The sequence below is a fragment of the Rana temporaria genome, chromosome 5 (assembly GCF_905171775.1).
Source record: "Rana temporaria chromosome 5, aRanTem1.1, whole genome shotgun sequence".
Classification (NCBI taxonomy): Eukaryota; Metazoa; Chordata; class Amphibia; order Anura; family Ranidae; genus Rana; species Rana temporaria.
In genome coordinates this window covers 243,896,371-243,909,727 of record NC_053493.1, presented here as the reverse complement: position 1 = coordinate 243,909,727, position 13,357 = coordinate 243,896,371, and the positions used below count along the sequence as shown (strand labels likewise).

At 44.3% G+C, this 13,357-nt stretch overlaps 1 protein-coding gene across 1 annotated transcript in view; it reads left to right on the top strand.

Annotated features, from left to right (window-relative positions):
* LYRM4 (LYR motif containing 4) overlaps positions 1-13,357 on the top strand; it is a 188,537-nt gene that overhangs the window by 76,782 nt on the left and 98,398 nt on the right. The window lies entirely within an intron of this gene.

The window sequence follows — 13,357 nt, the reverse complement described above, 5'->3', positions numbered from 1 at the left end:
GGAAGGTTGGTTGGGGAAGTCATTAGAGATGAATCTATTGGAGAGTTCTGAAGTGAAAAATGATGATGTGTCCCGAGCCAATATCCATTTTTGAAGAGAGGAATAATAAAAAAAACTGAGAGAAAAGAAAAGTTCCTGTGAGGGGAGAAAAAAAAATAACTTAAGTCAAATCGTGGGATGATCATATCAGCTCACATAGGATGATTCTGAAAGGAATGGATCAATTTTCTTTGGTCTCTTTGGCTACGTCTAGATGATGGGGTCGACCAGATCGGTGAAGGCCTAGGTGTAGCGGGGGGGCGAATGAGAGGGTCCTGGGTTAGCAGGCCCAATTTCACCAGCAATTCTTTGCCCTCAATGACATTGTAGACCGTATATGTCGATCCATTGTGTGGGATCGTAAGCTTAAAGGGGAACCCCCAGCGATACCTAATCCTGGCAGCCTGCAAGATGGAGGTTACTTCTTTCATCCTGCGTCTCCTGTCAAGAGTCGCAGGGGATATATCAGGGTAAATTTGGATTCTTTTACCCTCCATGGTGAGGTTGGTGGAGTTCCTAGAGGCACGCATAATTTCTTCTTTAATAAGAAAGTCCCTCATACACAACACAATGTCCCTTGGTGGACTGTCTGAAGGGGGTTTTGGTCGCAGCGCCCTGTGAATCCTGTCACAAATGAAAGCAGATGGTGGTTTGTCTGGTAGAAGGTTATGAAAAAACTTAGAGACAGCAGGCATCAGATCTGTGACTGTCTCAGGGACCCCCCTCAGCCTAATATTGTGGCGGCGGTTTCGGTTGTCAAGGTCCTCAACCTGTGCCTGCATGAATGCAAAGTTGTCAGCTAAGTTCTCATGGTCCTTTCTAAGATCATTGTGAGCCAGGGCGAGCTCATCATGTTTTGTCTCCAGGAGATCAGTACGATTGCCTATGCTGGCAATTTCCTGGGAGAGGGCTGCTGTAGATTTGTGTACTTCACTTTCTATTTTCTCCACCAGTTTGTTAAATATAGCAGCAAGGCTCTCATCCAGGTCAGCCTTGGAGAGAGGGGAGTTGTACTCACTGTTGTGCTGCTCAGGATGTGCCTCGGATGAGGCAGAGTCTGTGCAGGCCTGTGTCCACACGAGCTGGCCGGCGCCATCTTGGGACACCTTCTTGTGCCTCTGCTCCATATCAAGGAGAAAGTTGGTGAGGGTATGCCCGGAGCTTCGATTCCGCTTCTTCCTAGCGGATGGCATGCACTGTATGTTCCCGCAGGGGTGCTAGGTGGATTCGCCACTAAAATCTTAAAAATGCCCTGGGTAATCCGCCTAGAAGGCCCGGGTCTCGTGGAGCGCGGCTCAGGCGAGTCTGTCCAGCATCGCGCCGCGCATGCGCCCCCCACCGCCATTTGATTCAATCGGGCAGTGGTCTCCAAACTGCGGCCCGAGGACCAGATGTGGCCCTTTGCTTGCTTTTATCAGGCCCTTGGTATCCACTGATACCTACGATGGAGCGTAATTCTTCCTAATGACAACAACAATGAGGTCCAATGACATCAATGAGGGGCATAATTCCTCCCAATGACAGCAGCAGTGGTACACAATTTCTCTTACGGACAACAACAATGGGGTCCAATGACATCAATGAGGGGACACAATTCCTCACTTTGACACCATTTGATGGGGCGCAATTACTCCCACTGAAACAAACTATGGGATGTTATTATTTTCCCCTTCCGATGTCGGGACCTTTTCTACTCCCAATTGCCACCATCTGGCCCTTCTGAAGTCTGCAGGACAGTAAACTGGCCCTTTGTTTAGAAAGTTTGGAGACCCCTGCTCTAATGTGTTAGAAAACAAATATATAATGTCTGGGGGTTCTAATAAATTTTCTAGCAAAAAATAATTGATTTCAACTTGTAAACACAGAGTCCGAAAAATAGGCCCGGTCCTTAAGTGGTTAAAGAGAAGATTTACGTTGAAGGAAAACGGTACACCTCTCTGAACTGTGTCTGGGAGGCTGTGGTTGCTGCTGCATTCACACCTGAGTGTTTTCAGTTCATAAAACTAATTTAATCCTCAAAAACACAACTTGCCTAATAATTGTGCACACTGTGGGGCAGATCCACAGAGAGATCAGTAGTTACGCCGGCGTACTTTCAAATTTCCCGCGTCGTATCGTTGTTTTGAATCCTCAAAACAAGATACGACGGCATCTGGGTTAGATCCGACAGGCGTACGTCTTCGTACGCCTTCGGATCTAAGATGCAATTCTTCGGCGTCCGCTGGGTGGCGTTCCTGTCGTTTTCCGCGTCGAGTATGCAAATTAGCTATTTCCGAAGATCCACGAACTTACGAGCAGCCGTCGCATTCTTTTACATCATCTCTAGTCGGCTTTTTCCGGCGTATAGTTAAAGCTGCTGTTTCGTGGCGTATAGTTAGACCTGCTATGTTAAGTATAGCCGTCATTCCCGCGTTTAATTTGATTTTTTTTTTCGTTTGCGTAAGTCGTCCGTGAATTGGGATGGACGTAAGTTACGTCCAAGTCTAAACAATGACGTCCTTGCGAAGTCATTTCGCGCAATGCACGACGGGAAATTTAGGGACGGCGCATTCGCAATTCGTTCGGAGCGGGGACGCGCTTCATTTAAATGAAACACGCCCCCCTACTCGCCGATTTGAATTAGGCGCCGTTACGCCACGAGAGATACACTACGCCGCCGTAACTTACGGCGCAAATTCTTTATGGATTCAAAGCTACAACAAGTAAGTTACAGTGGCGTAGCGTATCTCACATACTCTGCGCCCATGCAATTCTTTCTGGATCTGCCCGTGTGTGTGTGTGTGTGTGTGTGTGTGTATGTATGTATATAAAGTGTGTGTGTGTGTGTGTGTGTGTGTGTGTGTGTGTATAACATGTATGTATATAAATGAACTTTAAAGGCATCTCTCACCTTTAAACCGATGAGAACATTAACTGAATGATTAATTATAATATTTATTTTACTCTATCATTAGATTTAAGCTTCCCATTAGCATGAGATAACAGTAGCTTGATCTGGCCTTCCTTCAACAATTCCATGTCTATGATCCCACAGCTGAAGGCAGTATGACAGCTCTGCATAGAATAATTGATCAAGCAGCTTTGACAACCTGTCCCGACAGTGTTCCCACCTTTTGATGAGTTGCACTGGCAGTGTCTGCCTGCTCACCTCCTGCCCTCCCACCTCCACAGCAATAGCTGTGACGTTTAGTCAAATCATTGTGCTTGTGCCTCTGCTTGGTGATATTTATGCCCAAAGACACTTGGATATCTATGAGCAGCTGTTTAATGGATGTAGAGGCATCTCTCCAAGATTATAGAAGATGCAGCTTTATGGAAAAGGAAATGATTGGCATCTGTCTTTATATACATTTTCCAGCATGTTATTGTTATTTTTCGTCACTACCTCCCCGAGCCGGTTAATTTGCGCGCCTGCTGCCTTCCTTGGATGTGGTAGCCGTTTCTCAGCCTCTCTCTCCGGAATCGAACCTTGATTCCCTGTTACCAGTGGTCACCATGGTAGGCGCAGAAAGTTGATAGGGCAGACATCTGAATGTATCGTCGCCGTCACGGGGACGTGCGATCGGCCCGAGGTTATTTAGAGTCACCAAAGCGGCCGGGGAAGGGTCCGGAGCCCCTAGGCCCCCAGATTGGTTTTGGTCTGATAAATGCATGTATCGCTCGTCGGCATGTATTAGCTCTAGAATTACCACAGTTATCCAAGTAACAGATGCAACCATAACTGATTTAATGAGCCATTTGCAGTTCCACCACAGCATGGTTTCAAATCTATGTTTACAGAGTCGCAAACTGCTGGTTTGCTTGCAAGTGTCAGGCCACACATAAAGTCTTCACATCTTTTCACTTCAGGAACTTTTTTCCACTAAACATTAAGGCCTGGATTCACGTAGAAGAGCGCATCTTTGTGCGGGCGTAACGTATCCTATTTACATTACGCCTCCGCAACTTTGACAGGCAAGTGCAGTATTCACAAACCAAAGTTGCGGCGGCGTAGCGTAAATAGGCCGGCGTAAGCCCGCCTAATTCAAATGTGGAAGATGTGGGCGTGTGTTATGTAAATTTATTGTGACCCCACGTAAATGACGCTTTTTACGAACGGCGCATTCGCCGTCAGTGAAAGTATCCCAGTGCGCATGCTCCAAATTAACCCGCAAGAAGCCAATGCTTTCGACGTGAACGTAAATTACGCACAGCCCTATTCGCAAACGACTTGCGCAAACGATGGAAAATTTGACGTCCATACTTAACATTGGTACGCCTCATATAGCAGGGGTAACTTTACGCCGGAAAAAGCCTAACGTAAACGGCGTATCTGTAATGCGACGGTCGGGCGTACTTTCGTGAATTGGCGTATCTAGCTGATTTACATATTTCTAGGCGTAAATCAGCGTACACGCCCCTAGCGGCCAGCGTAAATATGCAGTTAAGATACGACGGCGTAGGAGACTTACGCTGGTCGTATCTTATACTAATTCTGGCGTATCTGATTCTTTGAATCAGGCGCCAAGATGCGACGCCTCAGAGATACCACAGCGTATCTGGAGATACGCCGTCGTATCTCCTACGTGAATCCGGGCCTAAACTTTTGTTGAACAATCTGGCAGAGGGATAGTACTTTCAATCAACTGTTGCTGTTCCATTGAAGAGAAATCCTGTTTAGAAGCCTGTTTTGAAACAAACACTTCCAAGACTGACATTCTCCTGTGTCCCCTGTTGCACCAAGTGGTTCCTTTTAGTCATCCCTGTAGTGATGAGAGGTCAGCGAGAGCAACCAATAGGCAACAGGGGAGGTAGGAAAATAACATTCCCGGAAGTGTCCATTTTAGGGGTGAGATTTCAGTAGTGGATTCATTTTTAGTGGTATTCACTGATGCAGGTTTTTATTGGAGTTTTTATTTTAAATGGAGCTTACCTTTAAGTTCCCCTTGGAGCTGTGTTTTCCATAATGTGTAAATATGCACCTTGTCACTGTGGTAGTCTCCGCTGTCTTGATTGGTGGTGCCAAGTGCAGTACTTCATACCTGGACTTATTTGCATCCTACAGATGCTGGTATTGTAAACCAAGCTGTCTGTGTACAAATTTTTCTAAACTGCTAGCAGAGAGGAGAAGAACCAAAGATACTTAGGCTTCGTGCACAGTGGATGTTTTTCTGCTGCTCCTAGGGGGGTTAGGCTTTTTTTTTCCTACCTCTAAACGCCCCGGCATGTTAGCCTATGGGTCAATGCACAGATAGGCATTTAGAGGAGTTTAGATGCAGGGGCACCAGTGCATCGAGGAGCAGCAGAGTTTTGGCAGAAAAAACGTGTGGCGCGCCTAAACGGGTCTAAAAACTCCTAAGCGCTAGGTGCATTTAGCACTTGAACTTGAATTCATTTCAGTAGCCAAAAAAAATATTATTCTGGCCAATTAAATTAATGAACACCTAAGAGCTTGACGCATCTAAATGGGATTACATGCGTTTACTAGAGTCAAGAGCTTTTTCTGCCAAAACTCTGCTGCCAGGAGGAAAGGAGTCTAGGAGAGTTGGCAAAACATCCAGTGTGCATAAGGGCCCTAGGACTTTTTTTTTCTTTTTGCCCTAAATTCCTTCCTGCTAAATATTTTTTTAGATTTCAACTATATTTATATAAGCAGAACTCCAGGCCAAACAAATGTTTTCATAGATTTAATGCTGCTTTCCTGCCTTTCTGGAATATGTAGTCCGTCTTCTGATTGCCACTGTAATTTTTTACAAAACCTTTTTCTTTTAGTTTTGGATTAGTTGGTGAATAGTTTTTGTTTTGTTTGTTTTTCACTCCATTTTTCAGGTGGATCCGAGTGGGCCATCCATTGACTCCTATGGGGAGACGGATGTCAGCGGAGATGTGTCTGCTGACACCCGTCTGCCATCCGATCTGCTAAAATCAGATGTATGGCAATACGTTCGCCATCCGTCTTAGCGGATCGGATGAGATCTGAAGAAAACGGACGTGCTGTCTGTTTTCGTCCGATCTCTCCATAGGAATCAGTGGCGCTCTGACAAGTCCCTCCCCGCTCATTGAGAAGAGACAGATCTGTCATCTGCCGGCTCAGCAGAGATCAACGGAGCGATCTCCTGCTGAGCTGGCGGACTCCGTTGAGCGAATCCGCCTCATGTGAAAGGGGCCTTAAAGTGCGTCTAAAGACTCAAGGTATTTTTTTTTTTACCTTCCTGCATTCTATTGAGCAAGGTAAAAAACCTATGTGCAACAGCCCCCCTAATACTTACCTGAGCCCCATCCCTATCCAGTGATGCGCAGAAGAGCCTCAGCTCTCCGGGGACTCTTCCTCCTCATTGGCTCCCACTGCTGTCAGTCACAGCCAGGGAGCCAATGAACAGAGAGTGGGGCGGGGCTGATCTGTGGTTCTGTGTCTAAATAGACACGCAGAGCCTCGGCTCGGGAGCCTCCACAGCAAGCTGTTTGCTCTGGGGGCAGAGGGGAGGGGCCAGGTGGGGGAATCAAGTAATTTTCTTTCCTGTAACCTGTGGTTGCAGGAAAGAAAATCGCTCCGTCTATAGCTGGCCTTACACGGTTGTAACCAGAACAAGTGTTTCCATTAAAAGCTTCCCCCTGAACTCCTGTTGCAAAGTTCCACTAGAAGTCTGTGGTTATAGATTAACACTGATACTCTATGTGTTATATGGAAAAAAATCTGTCTTAATTACTTAATTACCTAATTTTGATTTCCATAGTTTTACTGTGTGTGTGATGTATATTTGATCAGTCAGTGTAAAGCTGAAGCTTATCATAATGTTTTCAGAGATTTTTCCAGTTAATTGGTTCTAGGTATACACCAACCTGACATTTCCAAACTTGTTTGCTACACATTGTTTTTAGCCCATACAACAGCTGCCACTTTTTCCTATTCCAACCACATTTGCCAGCTTTGAGCATGAAGAACATACTGCCGACCTCACTCCTTCCCAAGGGACATGAGGGACACTGCTGCACAATCAAATTATTTTTGCAGGAGCCAACTTCCATTGGGCCTGTAACAGATTTAAATTCAAATTATGCCAGTTTTTTTTTGTTATGTTTATAAAGCATTTGGATATATAAAGCTTCTAAACTAGGGCCAGGATTTTTCTACTACGCACATGCTGCAGTCTCCAAATGGTAAATGGCAGACCGTTTTTTTTCCTACGGTCTAGCAAAGGATTATAAAGAACAGCTATGATGGGCTACTATGTAACAAGCTGTGCAATAACCAAAAATACAAAAGCTTATTTCTCCGGCCTTTATTTTTTTAGTGTATTTTGTGCGTGTACTCGAGAGAGGAGCCAGACTGCAGGAGTTGGGAGTAGGCAGGCCTCCCCCAGAGGCAATCTGCCACCTTTCTCCATGTCCCGGGTGGCAATGGCGGGTGTGTGAGGGGGTCCTCCCACATAGCCCGCCCTACCTGCTCCGCTTTGAAGCCCAACGGCGTGGTCAAAGTGCATGCATGTCAACCCAATTTCGAGTGCGTGTAAGTGTGGTGGTTTTTGTGGGAGGGGGTTGGGCGTACTAAGCGCAGGCTTACCTCGCATAGCACACCCACCGGGAGCCGGGCTGAGACCACCAAACTCAATTCACATGTAGCCGAGATCGGGATCCGAACCCCTAGCTGCAGAGGTGAATGGCTTGTCATCGCAGTGCCAATCGCGTTGAGCCACCGCAGCTCCTGCTTCTCCGGCCTTTATAATGAAACTGACCCGTAAAGTATTTAAAGAGTAATTAAACTCTGTAAAAACAGATTTTTTAACCATCCCTGCAAAGTAAAGGCATAATGTGCTAGTATGCATCACATACTAGCACATTATGTAACACCTGCAAACGAAGCCCGCATCGTCCCCGCTGCAGGCCGCATCCATCTTTGCCCATCTTCCTTCCGGGGCTGTGGACTCCATGTGACTGGCTGGAGCCTCATGACGTCACTCCCACGCATTTGGGCGGGAGCCGCCAGTCACGTCACAGCACACGCCACAGTTTGCCATTTCTTCAGAGCACACACGCTGATGATGACATCGGCACAGTATACAGGAAATATCTCCTAAATGGCGCATGTTTAGGAGATATTTACAGTACCTATAGTTAAGCCTAGAATAAGGCTTACCTATAGGTACAGAGTATACAGGAGGGTATACAACCTATTTAAGTCATTGGAGCCGCAAGATGGCCACACCACACAGATTGCATTTTCAGAACTTGGTTGGTAATGGTGGGCCCCCATTTTTCTAAATATAGGTTTCCTCATAGTCACCCCCTCACCCCAATCACACACTTTTTTTTTTAAATGTCTAGAAGAAAGAGCTGCCATTAATAGACATAGGTTGCAGTGCATCTGTGTCTTGGTTTGATACTCCAATTAAATCACTGCCAGAAAGGTAGATAATCTAACTTATATTCTGTAATTTGCTGTATATTGCTAGAAGCAACCAAACATTCAGATGTTCCAGTGCTGGTTAAATAAGAAATATACATCATAAAAATCTTCTTTTCCTACTGTTCTGGCCCCCGTGAGATAATGTTGCTAGGTGCTTCCAAAGTATAGTTATGGGGTTGGACTGGGCATTTATTACGCCACTTTTTCAATTGGTATAGAGAGGTATAATTTAGAGGTGTAGGACTGAACATTGCCAGCATTCCTATACATACCAAACATACGTCACAATCTCCATGAGGACTTTTTAGGAAACGGCTAGTCACAGAATTTTATAATACGTGCATTTTTATTTTTGCATCCTAATAATGATCACAGTTAAAGTGTTACTAAACTCATGTAGATGCAGAAAATAATCCTTTTTATACTTACTGTGGAACTAAAGGGGTAATCCTCTGCATTGTGTAACAATGCTGTTTGATCCTGTCTTCTCTGATCTTCCCCTTCTTCCACAGTCCCCAATCCATATCCTGGTGGTACAAAGCCTTGGGGACACTCTGCAACTGCTCAGTTTGATGTGTATTGCCATAGAGTTTTTTTATTTTTTTTGGAAGGGTGCATGTGATCGGCACATGTCCAATCAGAATTGTCCAGACAGAGAGTCAGGAGTCATGCATGCCTCATAGGACAGTCAAAGGAGAATGAAAACTCCTCCTACAAGTTTTAAACAGTGCTTGGATGGGCACTATTAGAAGTCACAAGATTTCTATTCTATATACTGCTGATGAGAAAAGTTATTTAGTAGTTTATATAAACTCAAATTATTGAATTTTCATGTTGTGTGTACTGTGGGAGACCAGATATAGTGAATGCAGGGTTAGTAACACTTTAAAACTGCATAGCGGTTGCCATATTTGTCTTTCACATTATACAAAAAAATTGGGCTAACTTTACTGTTTCTTTTTTTTTTTTTTTTTTTATTGTTATTATTCATTAAAGTGCATTTTTTTCCAAAAATATTGCGTTTGAAAGACTGCTGCGCAAATATGGTGTGACATAAAATATTGCAACAACCGCCATTTTCTTCTCTAGGGTCTCTGCTAAAGAAATATATATAATGTTTGGGGGTTCTAAGTTATTTTCTAGCAAAGAATTACTGATTTCAAAAAAAAGATTTAGTCTTTAAGTGACCTCATTTACAGACCGAAGTTAATTTCTTTGATCTAAAACAGGGGGTCCAAACTATAGTCCTCCAGGTGTTCAGGAACTCCAATTCCCATTATGCCTAGTCATGTCTGTGAATATCCGAGTTTTCCAATGCCTCATGGGACGTGTAGTTCCGAAACAACAGCTGGAGGGCCGTAGTTTGGAGATCCCTGATCTAAAAGTACTTAATGTTACAATGTTACTTTTTATCTTGCCTGAGCGATGTTGTGATAAACTTTTTTGGGGTATTTTTTGGACAGCTGTCAGCTTGAGCAGAGAACTCTGCACTGAATCATGGAAATGCGGTTTTAAGATCACAAGGGGGGTAGAATCACGATCTTGATTCTTTAACGATTAATTATGCAGCTCTGTTGTGCACATGTTGTGGGCTTGCCAGCCAGCTTGGCCCCTCTTGGTGAGGAAAAAGGCTTTGTAATTATAAATGTATGATGTGTATGGTAAACACCTACATTTATTTTACAACCATACGGTATACCCTTACCTCTGCAGAAAACATTGTTCAAAGTGTTTTGGGTGTGTCCAAAATTTGAGGACATTTACTGGAGCATCAATCATTTGGGTATAGTACATGATGTATTCAATATGAAAGTTGTGATGTAAAAAATATGTCGGCAGTTATGTGGTTTTAACTGTGATTATTTTTTTGATATAAAATTACACATTTTATGAACATTTGTGAATGTTTGTTGCCTAAAAATTCCCCATGGAGATTGTTGTGTATACTGTGCCCTTGGCTTTTTTCCTGTTTTGTTACATTACAGCTTTTAGTGCAATGTTTTTTTTTTTGGATGGATCAGAACACAATAGTCTAAGTTGGTGAAGTAAAATTAGAAAAATATTAGGGTTGTCCCGATACCACTTTTTTAGGACCGAGTACAAGTACCGATACTTTTTTCATATTACTCGCCGATACCGATTACCGATACTTTTTTGAAGAATGCCCCTTACTTTGGTGATCAGTGAGAAGAATGCCCCTTACATTGGCGGTCAGGGGGAAGAATGCCCCTTACATTGGCGGTCAGGGGGAAGAATGCCCCTTACATTGGCGGTCAGGGGGAAGAATGCCCCTTACATTGGCGGTCAGGGGGAAGAATGCCCCTTACATTGGCGGTCAGGGGGAAGAATGCCCCTTACATTGGCGGTCAGTGGGAAGAATGCCCCTTACATTGGCGGTCAGTGGGAAGAATCCTCCTTACATTGGCGGTCAGTGGGAAGAATGTTCCTTGCATTGCTGGTCAGTGGGAAGAATGTCCTGCACTCCTTAAGAGTTAGTTCTTATTCACCAAAGAAAGGCAGGTCTCCCCTCCCCCTGGGCAATTCTTAGTGCAGTGCACTGCTTATCAAAACTCCCTGCCCTAGCATTGAAACAAACAGGCAGGAGACTGAGTCACATCCAGCAAAATACCTGCCAGGGTGATGGGATTTACACAGCGGGACATACTTTGTTTTACCTGTTCAAAAATTCTGAGCTGTCCCGTGTCCAGTGCTCAAAGAAGACTCAGAGAAACAAGCCTTCCCAAATGGCATCCTAAGCAGAGAAAATGCGTTGCGCGGAGGCACTCCTTTTACCATATTCCTGGGTAAGAGAGAGACATCACTTGTTTCCTTCCCCAGAAAGGGACACCCAGGCAAAAAAAAACAGCAGAAGACACGCTTATCATGTCACTTTACTTACCCACCTGAAGAATGCTCTGTTCTCCGCTCTGATCCCCGTGGCACACTCTGCCCCTCTCCACTCTGATCCCCACCGCGCACTCCGCCCCGCTCTCGGCTGTACGCCAAGCCACGCACTCCGCCCCGCTCTACGCCAAGCCACGCTCTCCACCCTGATTCTCCGCCCGCTGACTTCTCTCATCTGAAGTATCGGGTGAAGCATCAGGAGCATTTGCACGAGTACAAATACTCGCGCAAATGTTCGGTATCGGTCCTGATACCGATACTAGTATCGGTCCTGATACCGATACTAGTATCGGTATCGGGACAACCCTAAAAAATATATACATAAAACTATTTTCCAGAAATGTGTGTATGTATTCGCCCCCTTTGTTATGAAGCCCATAAAAAGCTCTGGTGCAACCAATTACCTTCAGAAGTCACTAATTAGTGAAATGATGTCCACCTGTGTGCAGTCTAAGTGTCACATGATCTGTCATTGCATATACACACTTTTTTTAAAGGCCCCAGAGGCTGTAGCACTTAAGCAAGAGTCACCAATAACCAAACACTGCCATGAAGACCAAGGAACTCTCCAAACAAGTAAGGGACAATGTTGTTGAGAAGTCGGGGTTAGGTTATAAAAACATATCCAAATCTTTGATGAGCACTAGGAGCACCATCAAATCTATTATGACCAAATGGAAAGAACATGACGCAGCAAACCTGCCAAGAGATGGCCGCACACCAAAGCTCACGGACTGGGCAAGGAGGGCATTAATCAGAGAGGCAGCACAGAGACCTAAGTTAACCCTAGAGGAGCTGCAGAGTTCCACAGCAGAGATTGGAGAATCTGTACATAGGACGACAATAAGCCGTACGCTCCATGCAGTTGGCCTTTATGGCAGAGTGGCCAGAAGAAAGCCATTACTTTCAGCAAAAAACAAAATGGCATGTTTTGAGTTTGCGAAAAGGCATGTGGGAGACTCCCAAAATGTATGGAGGAAGGTGCTCTGGTCTGAATAAGGCTAAAATTGAACTTTGGCCATCAAAGAAAACACTATGTCTGGCGCAAATCCAACACATCACCTCACCCAAAGAACACCATTCCCACAGTGAAACATGGTGGTGGCAGCATAATGCCGTGGGGATGTTTTTCAGAAGTCGGGACTGGGAAAATTGTCAGAGTTGAGGGAAAGATGGATGGTGCTAAATACAGGGATTTTTTTGAGCAAAACCTGTACCACTCTGTGTGTGATTTGAGGCTAGGATGGAGGTTCACCTTCCAGCAGGACAATGACCCCAAACACACTGCTAAAGCAACACTTCAGTGGTTTAAGGTGAAACATGTATGTTGGAATGGCATAGTCAAAGGCCAGACCTCAATCCAATAGAAAATCTGTGGTCAGACTTAAAGATTGCTGTTCACAAGCGCAAACCATCCAACTTGAAGGAGCTAGAGCAGTTTTGCAAGGAGGAATGGGCAAAAATACCAGTGGTAAGATGTGGCAAGCTCATAGAGACTTATCCAAGGCGACTTGGAGCTGTGATAACTGTCAAAGATGGCGCTACAAACTATTGACTTTAGGGGGGTGAATAGTTATGCACATTCACTTTTTTCTGTTATTTTGTCCTATTTGTTGTTTACTTCACAATAAGGGAAAAAAAATCTCAAGTTGTGGGCATGTTCTGTAAATAAATAGGAAAGAAACTGCGCTAAAATAACATAAACGGGAAAGAGTGAAAAAGAGGAAAAAGACCTGCAACCAAGTGACAGTCTATTCACTCCAAGAGCTGCGATTAGCATGTAAACAATAGATACAAGTGAAAAATGTGAGAAATTAAATAAATCACGCTAACTCTAAAACATAAACACTTTTTGAAAGTGCAAAATTATGATTTTAAATGTGAGTGATATATGATGATATATATAGCTCACTAATATATCAAAAACAATGGAGTTTGATGGCCACTAGAAGGCGCTATGTGGCAATCTCAGAACCCCTCAGTATTTGTAAAACAGTGATATGATAGTACCAACAGAAAAATGAATTATAT